At 41.8% G+C, this 13,665-nt stretch overlaps 1 long non-coding RNA gene across 1 annotated transcript in view; it reads left to right on the top strand.

The window, feature by feature from the left end:
• LOC145539773 (uncharacterized) overlaps window positions 1-13,665 on the top strand; it is a 185,957-nt gene that overhangs the window by 99,222 nt on the left and 73,070 nt on the right. The gene's annotated exons all lie outside the window — the stretch shown is intronic.

The raw sequence follows: 13,665 nt of genomic DNA, 5'->3' as shown, positions 1-13,665 counted from the left end.
CTGCATTGCAGGTGGATTCTTTACCATCTGAGCTACCAGGAAAGCCCTTTTTTTTTGGCCATGTGGATGTCCAGTTGTTTCAGCATCATTTGTTGAAAAAACTGCCCTCTCTTCATTAAATTGCCTTTGATTTTTGTTAAAAATCAACTTCCCATGTTTATGTAGGAGAAGGCAATGGCACCCTACTCCAGTACTCTTGCCTGGAAAATCCTATGGACGGAGGAGCCTGGTAGGCTGTAGTCCATGGGGTCGCGAAGAGTTGGACACAACTGAGTGACTTCACTTTCACTTTTCATTTTCATGCAATGGAGAAGGAAATGGCAACCCACTCCAGTGTTCTTGCCTGGAGAATCCCAGGGATGGCGGAGCCTGGTGGACTGCCGTCTATGGGGTCACACAGAGTCGAACACGACTGAAACGACTTAGCAGCAGCAGCATGTTTATATGGGTCTGGGTTTCTATTGTATATAGAATATATAGAATGGGCTTGAGGGGTTGGAGACTATCCAGGGCATATAACCTTTAAACTGAAGTTCATATAGACTAAGAGTAAGTCAGGAGAAGAGGATGGGCAAGAAGTATTTTTATCTAAAAATGTATTTATTTGGCTGCACTAGGTCTTAGGTACCATCTGTAGGATCTTCACTGCGCGTTCAGGATCTTTTAGTTGTGCACGCAGGATCTTAGTTGAGGCATGTTGAAATCTAGTTCCCTGACCAAGCATTGAACCCAGGCTCCCTGCATTGGGAGCGAGGAGTCTTGGCCATTGGACCGCCAGGCAAGTCCTGAGAATGAGCAGGCATTATAAGTCATTTCAGGCCTTAGGAACATCTTGTGCAAAGGCTGGAGGGCAAGGGAGAAGTGGGTGGGACACTGATACATTCACAGGGGAATGGTGTACTGGAGATGGGTTGGAGACGTTCCAAGCCAGGATCAGGTCAAGGCAGGCGTGGATTTGATGCCAGGGTAGAGTGGATGTGTTTACTTCAGAAGAGGGCATTTAAGTAGGTCTCCAAGACGAGGAAAAACACCCGATCTGATCCAGCAGTTCTCTTCTGTCACTCAATCAGGTGCATCTTCCCTACCTCTAAAACAAGGAATCGGGCTTCTCAAAATAAGCGGACCCCAGTTCCAGCTGCCCAATCACCTCCCAGAGGGAACAGCCGGCTCAGACCAGGACTAATGCTATCCTATATACAGGTACCCATGTGAACTGAAACTGAACTATGCCTCCTTCTTGCCTCGGGGTCTGTGAAGAGGCCTTGGTTTGTCTAAGTGCACTTCCTGCAAAAGACCTGCAGGTGGTAGCAAAACCAAGGTTCGTGGAGTGGAAGCCGCCCTTCCACTCCAGTTTTTCACCTTCAATTCAGAGCAGCTCTAATATTGCAGTAATTTGGTGCCTGCATTATAGCAGCCTTGTTTTTAACACCTGCCAGCCCCACCGGAAATAATGTTCTCTAAGTCTTTTGGAATCAAATCTGCCAAATAGAGTGTAACGTGTTTCCCAGTCCTTTGAGCCTCCCTTTGGAACGGGTGTTGGTTTCAGCGGGTTTCTGCCGCGGTGGATCATTGAGAAGATGGTCTGGACCTGGTCTGGTAAGCTGAAGAAATAACCAAGCACATGGCATGAGGTGAAATGAGGACGAAAGCAGGAGACACTGGGTAGGCAGGCAAGTGGGGCAAAAGAAAGGCAGAGAAGGCAGAGTGACAGAGTGGATGCCCACCTGCCCAACATGCTTGCTGAGGTGCACCTCAGCCAGGTAAACCTCTTCCTCAGAGATTACTCATCCCCTACTGCTCCAGAGTTCTGCGACGGAAGACAAAACTTTTCACAAAATGCAACTGTTACTTCCTCGTGGAGGTAATTTCCCCAGCATTCTCCCTCTCCCCGTTCTTCTAGAGTGCAAACTTCTTTCCTGGTGCTTTTCACAGTATGTAATTATATAACTGTGTGACAATGTATTTAGCATGTCTCTCCTCTAGCCTAGGAAGCCTGGCATGCTGCAGTCCATGGGGTCGCCAAGAGTCGGACATGACTCAGCGACTGAACCACAACATCCTCTACTAGATGGTAAATCCCATGAAGGCAGGCATAGTCTTGTTTTGCCTCATTCTTTTTTCTACAGGCCAACTTTAGTTCCTATCACAGCTATGGCACAGTTATTTATTAATCCCATGATTATATAAACAGAAGAGGAAGTATAATAAAAAGATGGAGATTGATTTTGGTGGAAACCTTGTGTCTGTCAGGGGCTTCCCTGGTAACTCCGTTGGTAAAGAATCCACCTGCAATGAGGAGACTGGGGCTTGATCTCTGGGTTGGGAAGATGCCCTGGAGAAGGAAATGGCCACCCACTCCAGTATTCTGGCCTGGGAAATCTCATGGACAGAGGAACCTGGTAGGCTACAGTTCATGGGCTCCTGAGAGTCGGACAAGACTTGGCAACTAAACCACTACCACCACCCACCTTATGTTTGTCATTTACCTACTGTGTGTGTTTGAATACGTTGCTTAAGCTCTCCAAATTCCAGTTTTCTCATCTGTAAAGCAGGGAAAATAATGCCTATTTTACAAGGTGGTCATCTATGTAAAGTGTGAAAGAAAGTGAAAGTTAATCGTTCAGTGGTATCCAACTCTTTGTGACCCCATGGACTGTAGCCCACCAGGCTCCTCTGTCCAGGGAATTCTCCAGGCAAGAATACTGAAGTGGGTTGCCATTTCCTTCTCCAGGGGATCTTCCTGACCCAGAGATTGAACCCAGGTCTCCTGCATTGCAGGCAGACTCTTTACCGACTGAGTTACCAGGGAAGCCTAAAGTGCAGTGCTTAAAACTAAGCACTCAAATGTGATAGTTATTTTCATTTTTATGGAGAACCCTTCATATGCGATTTGCTGGGGGGAAACAACATGGATTTGAATTCACAATGCAGTTGGAGAGTTCTTGGAGGTGGTGGTGCTGCTGCTGCAATGAACAACTTGGAAGTCCTAAAATTGTTAAAAGGTGTGCTAAGGTGTTGAATGGAAAAATTCTGCTTAGAGCCAGAAGAAAATAATCATCCAACTAGGTGAAGCCATACTCTAGTTTAAAAAAAGAATGTGTTTTGTTCGTTGATATAAGTGTCATGAATGTAAGGCTGAGCAAAATAATCAAAAATTTAAGCTCCAACAAGTCTAGTAAATGTTTGGTGCTGCTATCTGAAAAAGAAGGGTTGTGTGGTTAAAAGAAGCCCCTGATGAGAATGGTGCGGATTGGTGTCCTCTTCCCAAGAAATGCATTCAAACTGCTGCATAAGTGCTTTATATTACTTTAAAAGCAAATATTTTACAAGTGCTTTTAAATATTAGGGATACTCATAATAGCTAAGAAGTAGAAATAATCCAAGTGTCTATCAACTAATGAATGGGTAAACAAAATCTGGTGTAGCCACATAATGGGATATTATTCTGGCATAAAAAGAATGAAATGCTGACACATACTGTATGTAACTGAATGAAGCTTGAAAATATTATGCCAGGGGAAATAAACCAGACACAGAAGGACAAATATTGGATGATTCCACTTATGTGATGTACTTAGAATAGTCAAACTTATAGAGACAGAAAATAGGACAAAGTTTACCTATGGCTGGGCATAGGGAATTGGGAGTGACTGCTGATGGATATGGTTGTCTTTTGTGAGTGGTGAACATATTCTAAAATTAGACTGTGGTGATTGTTTTACAACTCTATGAATACACTGAATACCATTGCGACATTCACTTTAAAGCATTCATGTTAAATGTGTGAATTTTATGGTATGTTGATTTTATCTCAATAAAGATATTAAAACTATTAGGGATAGACCAGTGATTCTTGACTCTGGCTGCCTGTTACAATCACTTGAGGCTAAAAAATACAGATTCTCAGTGTCCTACCTGCAACCAATTAAATCAGGATATCTGAGAGACAGGACATGGCCCTGAGCATTTGAGAAGCCTGAACTGAGAATTTCTGAACTGAATGATTGAGGGAGTAGATTTTGATTTTTCTACTTCTAAAGGACCTTCTATGGGCAAAGTACTCAATTTTGTTGTTTTTAAAAATCTGTGGGCCTGAAATAATTTCTGTTTAGTTTTTCTTGAAAGCTGAAGAAGGGCTGAACTACATGTTGTAACTAGAATCGTTCCCATTTTAGGGTTTTGTGATGAAATTCATCTGTTGCAGATGTGATCAAAAGAGACAAGTATTTGTTCTAGTAATGTCTGGAGCTTTAGTACAACTAGAAACATTCTGTTCATTTAAATTTAGTAAACAGAGGTAATGACACGAGTAATAACATGAACATTTTCATGCCAAAATTGTACTTCCCACTTAGACAAATTAAAATGATTAAGGTCTAGGAAGAAACTTTTGTTTCATTACTGTTATCATCACTATCAGTATCATGATCAAAAGCAGTTAATTGTCTATTTATTTTCCACCCTGGAGGGGGCAAGTCAGACCTGTCTTGTTAGGCCAACCACTGGTGCAGATGAATGTCCCTGTCAAAATCCTTATGAGAGCTGAACAGAATCTGTTTGAATTGCAATAACCTTTTAAAGAATGAAGAGGGTCCATTGATATCTTAAATTTTGCAGTGTGAGAAATAGTATTGGACACTTTCAAAATAAACACATTAGAATAGAGCATGTCCTTCTATTAAATTAGATTTTGAAAGGGCAACTCTAGTGGTGTGGAAGGAGGAAGAGATAAAGGAAAATAACATTTCTTGAGCTACCATGAGTCTGACGTGAATCATTATGCCTTATATATAGTATATCATTTCATTCTATCCCCAGTAGTCTTTCCAGGTAAGCTTTTTTTTTTTTTTTTCTGGTAAGGAAGGGAGTCCAGGGAGGCCACCTATTTAGCTCCAGGCCCCAAGTTCATGAGTGCAGGTCCTGACCCAGCCATATGTACCTCTGCCAGCCTGTCATTTTGAAGAAAGGCCAGATGGTTTCTGTTTGACAGCTTTGTGTAGGAAAGAGTGCTGAACATTAGAAGACCCACTTTCAAATTCTGTATGGTCTTGGGCAAGTCACAACCTTTGTGTCTCAGTTTCCTGAGCTAAAATTGAAGGTGAGAACATTTGCCTTGGGGGATTGTTAAGAGGCAAATGAGTTACTGTACCGAAACACTCAGCATCTTGCTTGGCGCAGCTTGGGTGGGTCATTTCAGTTGTCATTCCTGAGACTCTGAGTTTCTAAGTTGTGGAATAGCTTGCGTGGAAGAGATGACCTTCCAGCCTTACTCTATCCACCATCTTTGAAAACCATTTGCACCAGGAGCTGGCCTGAAAGCCCAGGTTGGAGAAGGCTCCCAGTGGGTTCTGTCTGGGCAGCTGTTTTGGTTTTTAAGGGAATTATTTCCTTCCTTGGGTTCTTTCAAAAATCCATTAGTCTATAAACCAAGAAGAATATATTAGGTATCTGCATGGGCTTCCCTGATGGCTCAGTGGTAAAGAATCTGCCTGCTAATGCAGAAAACATGGGTTTGATCCCTGGGTCAGGAAGATCCCCTGAAGAAGGAAATGGTAACCCACTCCAGTATTCTTGCCTGGGGAATCTCATGGGCAGAGGAGCCTGGCACGATATAGTCCTTAGGATTGCAAGAGTTGGACATTACTGAGTGACTAAACAATAATAACAACACCCTATGCTAGGTGCTCTGGGGATTATCTCTGTCTTTAAGGAATTTAAAATGTAGTTGCAGAAGGCAAAGAAAATGTATGTGCACAATGGTACTAAACTAGATGACACTGATGAACAGAAATAACTTACTCACATAGTGAAAATTTGCTGAAGGACATATAGTGAAAAGTAAGTGTGCCTTCCACTTATGCCTTTCTCACTGTGGTTGTCTTTCCCTCTAATCAGTTTCTTCATACTTTCTGGAGAGATTTTTTTTTTCTGTACACAAACATATAGGCACATGCAGCAGCTTCCTTTTTATCAAATGAGACCTACTATAATGCTGTTCTGCAGTTTGCTTTTTAAAATTCATAACAGATCTCAGATATTGTGCTGTATCAGTACATATTGATCTCCCTCATTCTCTCTAATGGAATTCCTTTGTATGAATGTACCACATTTTATTTAATAGCCCCTTATCAATGGTCTTTTAGGTTGTTTCCAGGCTTTTGCTACCTGAACAATGCTGCAATAAATTCTCCTGACAAAGAGCCATAATTAAGGGCTAAATTGTGTGGTTCAGACTGTAAGTGATTCTCATTTCACAGTGTATGTGCTAATGGCATTTTGGGTGGGACAGTCTTTTTGCCGTGAGGAACTGTCTTGCCCACTGCGTGATTTTGGGCATTTCTCCTCCTTTCGTGCTCCCTCCAGCCAAATTCAAGTACGTTCCCACTGCAACAACCAAAAACGCCCACCCCTTCACTTTTCTAAGTGCCCGGTGGGAGATGGTGTTGCTTAGATGGAAACTGTAGCAAATGAAGGGAGTTGGAAGCCTAAGGAAGGAGGAAAGGAAGAGGCTCCTGAGCAGGATTTTGAGGATTGGCACAGGCTTTGGGAACAACGTGAGAAACGCCAGAGGCAGAGTCACTGCACTGTGGGTGTACTTCTCTCTTTGCACCTGCTTGCTTACTCCCAGAGAGACTGTGCAGTGTCTGTAAAGCTGACTGGCCTGCCATGTGGTCCACAGCCTCTAGTCTGGGTCCTGCAAGCACTCCTGCATCCTTGCTTCAGCTTCTCCCTCCAGCCTTGCACACTGGCCCCAGCTCTGCTGAAGCCTCCAGTCATAGGAATGCAAGTGCTAGCCCCGTGACTGTTGACCAATGGAACATGGAAGAGCATTGACATAGCCGGATGGAACTGCCAACCAAGCTGAGGACAAATTTACTCAAAGCTTGAATTTTCACTCTGCTGTTTCTGTCAGTGAATCATAAACTTCTAGGAAGTCAAAGCTGGAAGGGACTTAAAAGCAGTCATCTAGACCTCTGTCCATATCCTTGGGTTCCATATCATACTTAACCAACTCCAGATTGTAAATATTTGAGAAAAAGATTTCAGAAAGTTCCAAGAAGTACTGGCAACTATTTCCATAGCATTTGCATTGTATTAGATATAAATAATTTGGAGATGATTTAAAAGTATATGGGAGAATGTGTGTAGGTTAAGGGCTTCCCAGCTGGCTAAGTGGTAAAGAATCTGCCTGCTAATGCAGGAGATGCAAGAGATGCAGGTTCAATCCATGGATCAGGAAGATCCCTTGGAGGAGGAAATGGTAACCACTCCAGTATTCTTGCTTGGGAAATCCCATGGACAGAGGAGCCTGGTAGGTTACAGTCCATAAGGTAGCAAATAATCGGACACGCACACATTCACATGTAGGTTATATGCAAATAATATGCCATTTTACATAAGGACTTAAGCATCTGTGAATTTTGGTATTAGGGTGGTAGTGATTCTGAAACCAGTCCCTGTGTATACTGAGGGATGACTGTATGCATCAGTTTGATGCAAGAAGCAGTATTGCAAAAGGAAGAAATGTTAATGCTGATAAGGGGTGTTATGGACTAGTGAAACTGCTAGGTGTTGTTTCAGGGGACTCTGAGGAGCTCTGGTTCTTTATGTCTCAACGCAGAAAGAATTCACTGAGAGGCAAAGCAATATTTAAGAAGTGATTTATTAGAACAGGATGTTTGTGAGGCTTACAGGCAAATGGGAGAGAGGGTGCCTTCCCCCTAGAACTTAGTGGGCTACCATTTTATAATCAAGAGAAAAGTGGGGAGGGAAAAAAGACCACCTTCTTCCTCATTCTTAATTAGATATGTTCCGTCATCAGTTCCTGCTCCATGTTGGGCAGGGAAGTTTTTTTGTCCCTACATAGTCAAGCTGGACTGTCATGGCACAGTGGAAGTGAGCAAAAAAGGCAGTATCATATGCTAAAAATGGTAAATCATCTCAGGTTTTAGTTTAATGTTGCCTTTTCTTTATATTTTTCTTCTTAGTATGTGCAGAGGAGTGTGTCTTAGGAATCATTAACTTACTGAGTTCACTGGGCAGGATGTTTGTTTCATTCCACCATTGTTTTCTTGTTTGGGCGCATGCCTCGTGCTTCTATTGCATGGTTTTGTTGCTAAGCAAGCGTGCTTGGTTTTGTGGCTAAGTAAACTTACTTTTGTGAGTAATTATTAACCCATACTTTTTTCTCTACTTAAAGTCCCCTACTGAAATTAACTATTTAACGACCTACTTTGTCCCTTTACTCTTTCCCTATCACTAAGGGAGGAGCGTAGAGATAACTGACTGTGATGACTGTATGCAAAGGGAAAAATGATAAAAATCAGTGAGTTTTACATCAGAATTACTTGGAAAAGTTATAAAAAGAAAAACAAATGCAGATTCTAGCTGCTGCTGCTGCTGCTAAGTCGCTTCAGTCGTGTCCGACTCTGTGCGACCCCATAGACGGCAGCCCACCAGGCTCCGCCATCCCTGGGATTCTCCAGGCAAGAATACTGGAGTGGGTTGCCATTTCCCTCTCCAGTGCATGAAAGGGAAAAGTGAAAGTGAAGTCGCTCAGTCGTATCTGACTCTGAGCGACCCCATGGGCTGCAGCCTACCAGGCTCCTCCGTCCATGGGATTTCCCAGGCAAGAGTACTGGAGTGGGATGCCATTGCCTTCTCTGCAGATTCTAGGCTTCACTGCAAAAAAGAAAAGACTGCTAGGACCAGGGTTTCAGGATCTGTATTTTAATTATAATACTCAGGTGATTCTGGTAGTGGCTAGACAATCAAGCTTGGGAGAGACTCTGATTTGAATAGAATCCAATTAAATAATTCCCACATTACAAATACAAGTGTTAAGAGGAACCTGGAGAGCTGCTTTGCTGGCTATTTGCCCTATTAGTAAAGGGAGTAGAAGATAATATACTAGGTATTTAATTACATTGGCATTTATTCATTCTGAAATGTTTACAAAAGTAATTAGAAGTCAGATTAGGCTTGATGCTTACTGACCTTTAAGGAAGGGCTTGACTTCAAACAATCAACCAAAAGATAAAAAAAAAAAAAAGAGAGAAGGAAAAAAAATAGAAATGCCTATTTCAAAGGTTAATCAGAGCAAAACACAGCATGATTAGCAGGGATATCTGTCTTGCAAAAAGGATGTTTTATTTTGCATTAAGGGTGAGAGTTAGGAAATGGAAGATCATCACTTCAAGTTGTTTTTCTGGATTTAGAATGTGAAGGCAAACTTCTTAGAAATAAGAATCCTTTTAAGTATGAGCCTTGTTTTATACTGGTCTCAGCCTATCAATAACCAATGTTGTGTTTGGATCAGCGCTTGTGGTTCTTACTATGATTGCAAGATGCCCTTCAGGTATAACCATCAGGGGGCTTTGAAAAAAAAAAAAAAGGTTTATTACTTACAAGACCTGGAAATTACACAGTGCACCTGGGGCCGCACAGTGTGGTTATGGGCAGAAAGAGAGAGAGTGCCTGGGCCTGGGTTCTGCTTTTATTGGTGTCAAGAATGGGGGCCTAGGGTTTCTCAGGCTCACTCTTTTTGTGAATTTAAAACATAAAGAGTGGAAATTTAAAGCATGGGAAGAGAAAAAAAAAGAAACAAACAAGTAGCCTAAATGGTCTGTTATTGAAAGCAACCGAGATCTCTAAGATAAAGAAGCCAAGATCTCTTAAGTACAGGGAGGATATTCATCTGTCATGTGGCTAGCAATGCATTTATTTGAGATAGCTGTCTTTGAAGTGGATGCCTCTTTGAAATGGATGCCTTGGCAATCAGAATTTATCAGGTGCTTAAATTAAGAAAAAAAAAATCAGGATTTACACTACAATCCACCCTGTGGTTCTGAGGCATCAGAGTAAATGATGAGGACATGAAATACCTGGGCAGCTGATATGCTGAAAGTCAGGAGTAGGGCATGTTGTAACCCTGAAAGTACACATTTACATAAGAGTATACTTGCAAATTCTATAATAATTATACCAGCAATAGTTTGAAATCTGGAATTCCATGGTAGTTCAGCTGGTAAAGAATCCACTGGCAATGCAGGAGACGCTGGTTCGATTCCTGGGTCAGGAAGATCCACTGGAGAAGGGATAGGCTACCCACTCTAGAATCCTTGGGCTTCCCTGGTGACTCAGCTGGTAAAGAATTGTCTGCAATGCAGGAGACCTGGGTTCGATCCCGCGGTTGGGAAGATCCCCTGGAGAAAGGAACGGGTACCCACTCCAGTATTCTGGCCTGGAGAATTCCCATGGACTGTATAGTCTATGGGGTTGCAAAGAGTCAGACACAACTGAGCGACTTTTACTTTGACTTTGAAATCTAGTTTGTACCCATTATCACAAACTCGAAAAGGTCCAGCCCTGAAACTTAAGTCAATCATCTCAGGTACCTAGAACTGGAAAAGGTCAGTTTTCATTCTAATCCAAAAGAATGGCAATGCTAAATAATGTTCAAACTACCACACAATTTCACTCATCTCACATGCTAGCAAGGTAATGCTCAAAATCCTCCAAGCTAGACTACAGTATGTGAACTGAAACTTCCAGATGTACCAACTGGATTTAGAAAAGGCAGAGGAACCAGAGATCAAATTTCCAACATCAACTGGACCATAGAAAAAGCAAGAGAATTCCAAATAAACATCTACTTCTGCTTCATTGACTACACTAAACCCTCTGACTGTGTAGATCACAACAAACTGGAAAATTCTTTTTTTTATTAATTTATTTATTTTAGTTGGAGGCTAATTACTTTACAATATTGTAGTGGTTTTTGCCATATATTGATATGAATCAGCCATGGGTCCACACGTGTTCCCCATCCTGAACCCCCCTTCCACCTCTCTCACCATCCCATCCCTCTGGGTCATCCCATTGCACCATCCCTGAGCACTTGTCTCATGCATCGAACCTGGAATGGTGTTCTGTTTCACATATGATAATATACCTATTTCAATGCTATTCTCTCAGATCGTCCCATCCTCACCTTCTCCCCCAGAGGCCAAAAGACTGTTCTATGCATCTGTGTCTCTTTTTCTGTCTCGCATATAGAGTTATCGTTACCATCTTTCTAAATTCCATATATACTCATTAGTATACTGTATTGGTGTTTTTCTTTCTGGCTTACTTCACTCTGTATAATGGGCTCCCAAACTGTAAAATTCTTAAAGATATGGGAATACCAGACTGTCTTACCTGCCTCCTGAGAAATCTGTATGAAGGTCAAGAAGCAACAGGTAGAACTGGACATGAAACAATGGACTGCTTGAAATCGGGAAAGGAGTACGTCAAGACTGTATATTGTCATCCGCTTATTTAACTTATATGCGGAGTACATCATGCGAAATGCTGGGCTGGATGACTCAGAAACTGAAATCAAAATTGCTGAGAGAAATATTGATAACTTCAGATATGCAGATGACACCACCCTAATGGCAGAAAGCAAAGAGAAAATAAAGAGCCTCTTGATGAAGGTGAAAGAGGAGAGTGAAAACGCTGGCTTAAAACTCAACATTCAGAAAACTAAGATCATGGCATCTGATTCCATCACTTCATGATAAATAGATGAGGAAACAATGGAAACAATGACAGACTTTATTTTCTTTGGCTTCAAAATTGCTGCAGATGATGACTGCAGCCATGAAATTATAAGATGCTTGCTCCTTGGAAGAAAAGCTATGAGAAACCTACACAGTGTATTAAAAAGCAAAGACATTACTTTGCAGACAAAGATCCGTCTAGTCAAAGGTATGGTTCTTCTAGTAGTCATATATGGATGTGAGAGCTGGACAATACAAAAGACTGAGTGCCGAAGAAATGATGCTTTTGAACTGTGGTGCTGGAGAAGATTCTTGAGAGTCCTTTGGACAGCAAGGAGATCAAATGAGTCAATCCTAAAGGAAATCAACCCTGAATAGTCACTGGAAGGACTGATGCTGAAGCTGAAGCTCCAATACTTTGGCCACCTAATGTGAAAAGCCGAATCATTGGAAAAGACCCTGATGCTGGGAAAGATTGAAGGCAGGAGGAGAAGGGGTCAAAAGAGAATGAGATGGTTGGATGGCATCATTGACTCAATGGACATGAGTTTGAGCGAACTCTGGGAGATGGTGAAGGACAGGAAGCCTGGCATGCTATAGTCCACAGGGTCCAAAAGAGTCGGGCATGACTGAGTGACTGAACAGCAATAATAGCAACCTAGGAGTCTGCTCAAAGATTTATGTAATATTGTGGAAAAATTTATCATCATGGGCCATCTGGGAAGTAAGTAGGTTTGAACCTGTTTTGTGTTGGTGGATTGCTTCATATCTCTCGAACCAGTCTCTTAGTCTTAATACTAGGTCAGTTCAGTTAAAGGCTGTATCTCATTTCAGGAGGCAGAGAAGGCAATGGCATCCCACTCCAGTATTCTTGCCTGGAGAATCCCAGGGATGGGGGAGCCTGGTGGGCTGCTGTCTATGGGGTCACACAGAGTCGGACACGACTGAAGCGGCTTAGCAGCAGCAGCAGCATTTCAGGAGGCAGGATGCGGGTGGGCTCCCAAAGGTAGACCTATGTGGTGGAAGTATGCCAGTATTTAATAAGAGGTATTTCTATGGAAACAGAAGAAAATGATTAATGATTGGAGCAAACCATAATCACAGTTTATAAGTTCTTATAGCAGCCAATTAAGAAGATCTTTAGATGTCTGGCTGAAGCATTTTTAGATGAAGTGAGGGCAGGCCATGACAATTTGATAGATTTTCCTGGTTTGTAATTTGAATGTCTCTGGTGATCTTTCTCATTGTTTTACACAGCAATAGGCACAAAGGTTGTCCATACATGCGCTGTTGTATTCATTTCTTTGAAGTTTATATCAAGTTTCCAACTTTAAGCTTGCATGGCTTCAAAAAAAGGGCTATTTTAGTTCTCAATGATTCCAACTCAGGAGGATGGGAGAAAATTGGAAATGTTAGTATGGAGAGTTGTAGTCAAATATTGGAGGAAAGTAGAATAGTTCAGGATCTAGTCTGGTTTGGAGGTAGAAACCCAGAGACAATTAACAGCACTAGATTTTGATATCCACAAAGGTGTATTATAGTTTCCAATGAGACAGAATTTTTCTTTCTACAGTCACCCAAATTTCTATCAGAGATAACCAAAATAAGACTAATTTGTTTGTAAAATGAGTTCTGTTTCCTTAAACGTGGCCTGGTTATTTACATAAGTGCAGCAAGAATAGTGATTGATCATAGAGACTCTTTTAAATTGGCTTTGCTGGAACTTTCCATAAGGTGTCTCAGATTGAACTTTTAAATGCCTCTCAAGGTAAGGAAGCCAAGCCAAACCAACTATGTGCCATCAGACTCACCTGTAACATCTATAGATTTGGGTGAACTCCTTCTCAAGGTCCCCCAAGTATTGTGAGAATCCTGCACATGCCAGGAAGTAACTTTCTTTTTCACCTGGTAAGGCTGCTGGGAACCCTGAAAGTGAGGTGCCTGGCTGTTCTTCCAAGGGACTGTATTGGCTCCTTAAAGTCAATCTTAGCTCCTTAAAGCTGTCTGGTCATATCTGAGTCTGTGTATGTTTCTTCTTAAATATCACATTTCAATCAAAACCTTGGCAGTACAACCAATGTTTTCAATTGAGTCTTGTTACAAGGAGAACAGATTTTAT

This window comes from Giraffa tippelskirchi, chromosome 2, assembly GCF_054371585.1.
Source record: "Giraffa tippelskirchi isolate mGirTip1 chromosome 2, T2T-mGirTip1v1.2.pri, whole genome shotgun sequence".
NCBI lineage: Eukaryota > Metazoa > Chordata > Mammalia > Artiodactyla > Giraffidae > Giraffa > Giraffa tippelskirchi.
Note: the sequence above shows the minus strand (reverse complement) of the source record. Positions and strands in the feature narration are given on the sequence as shown.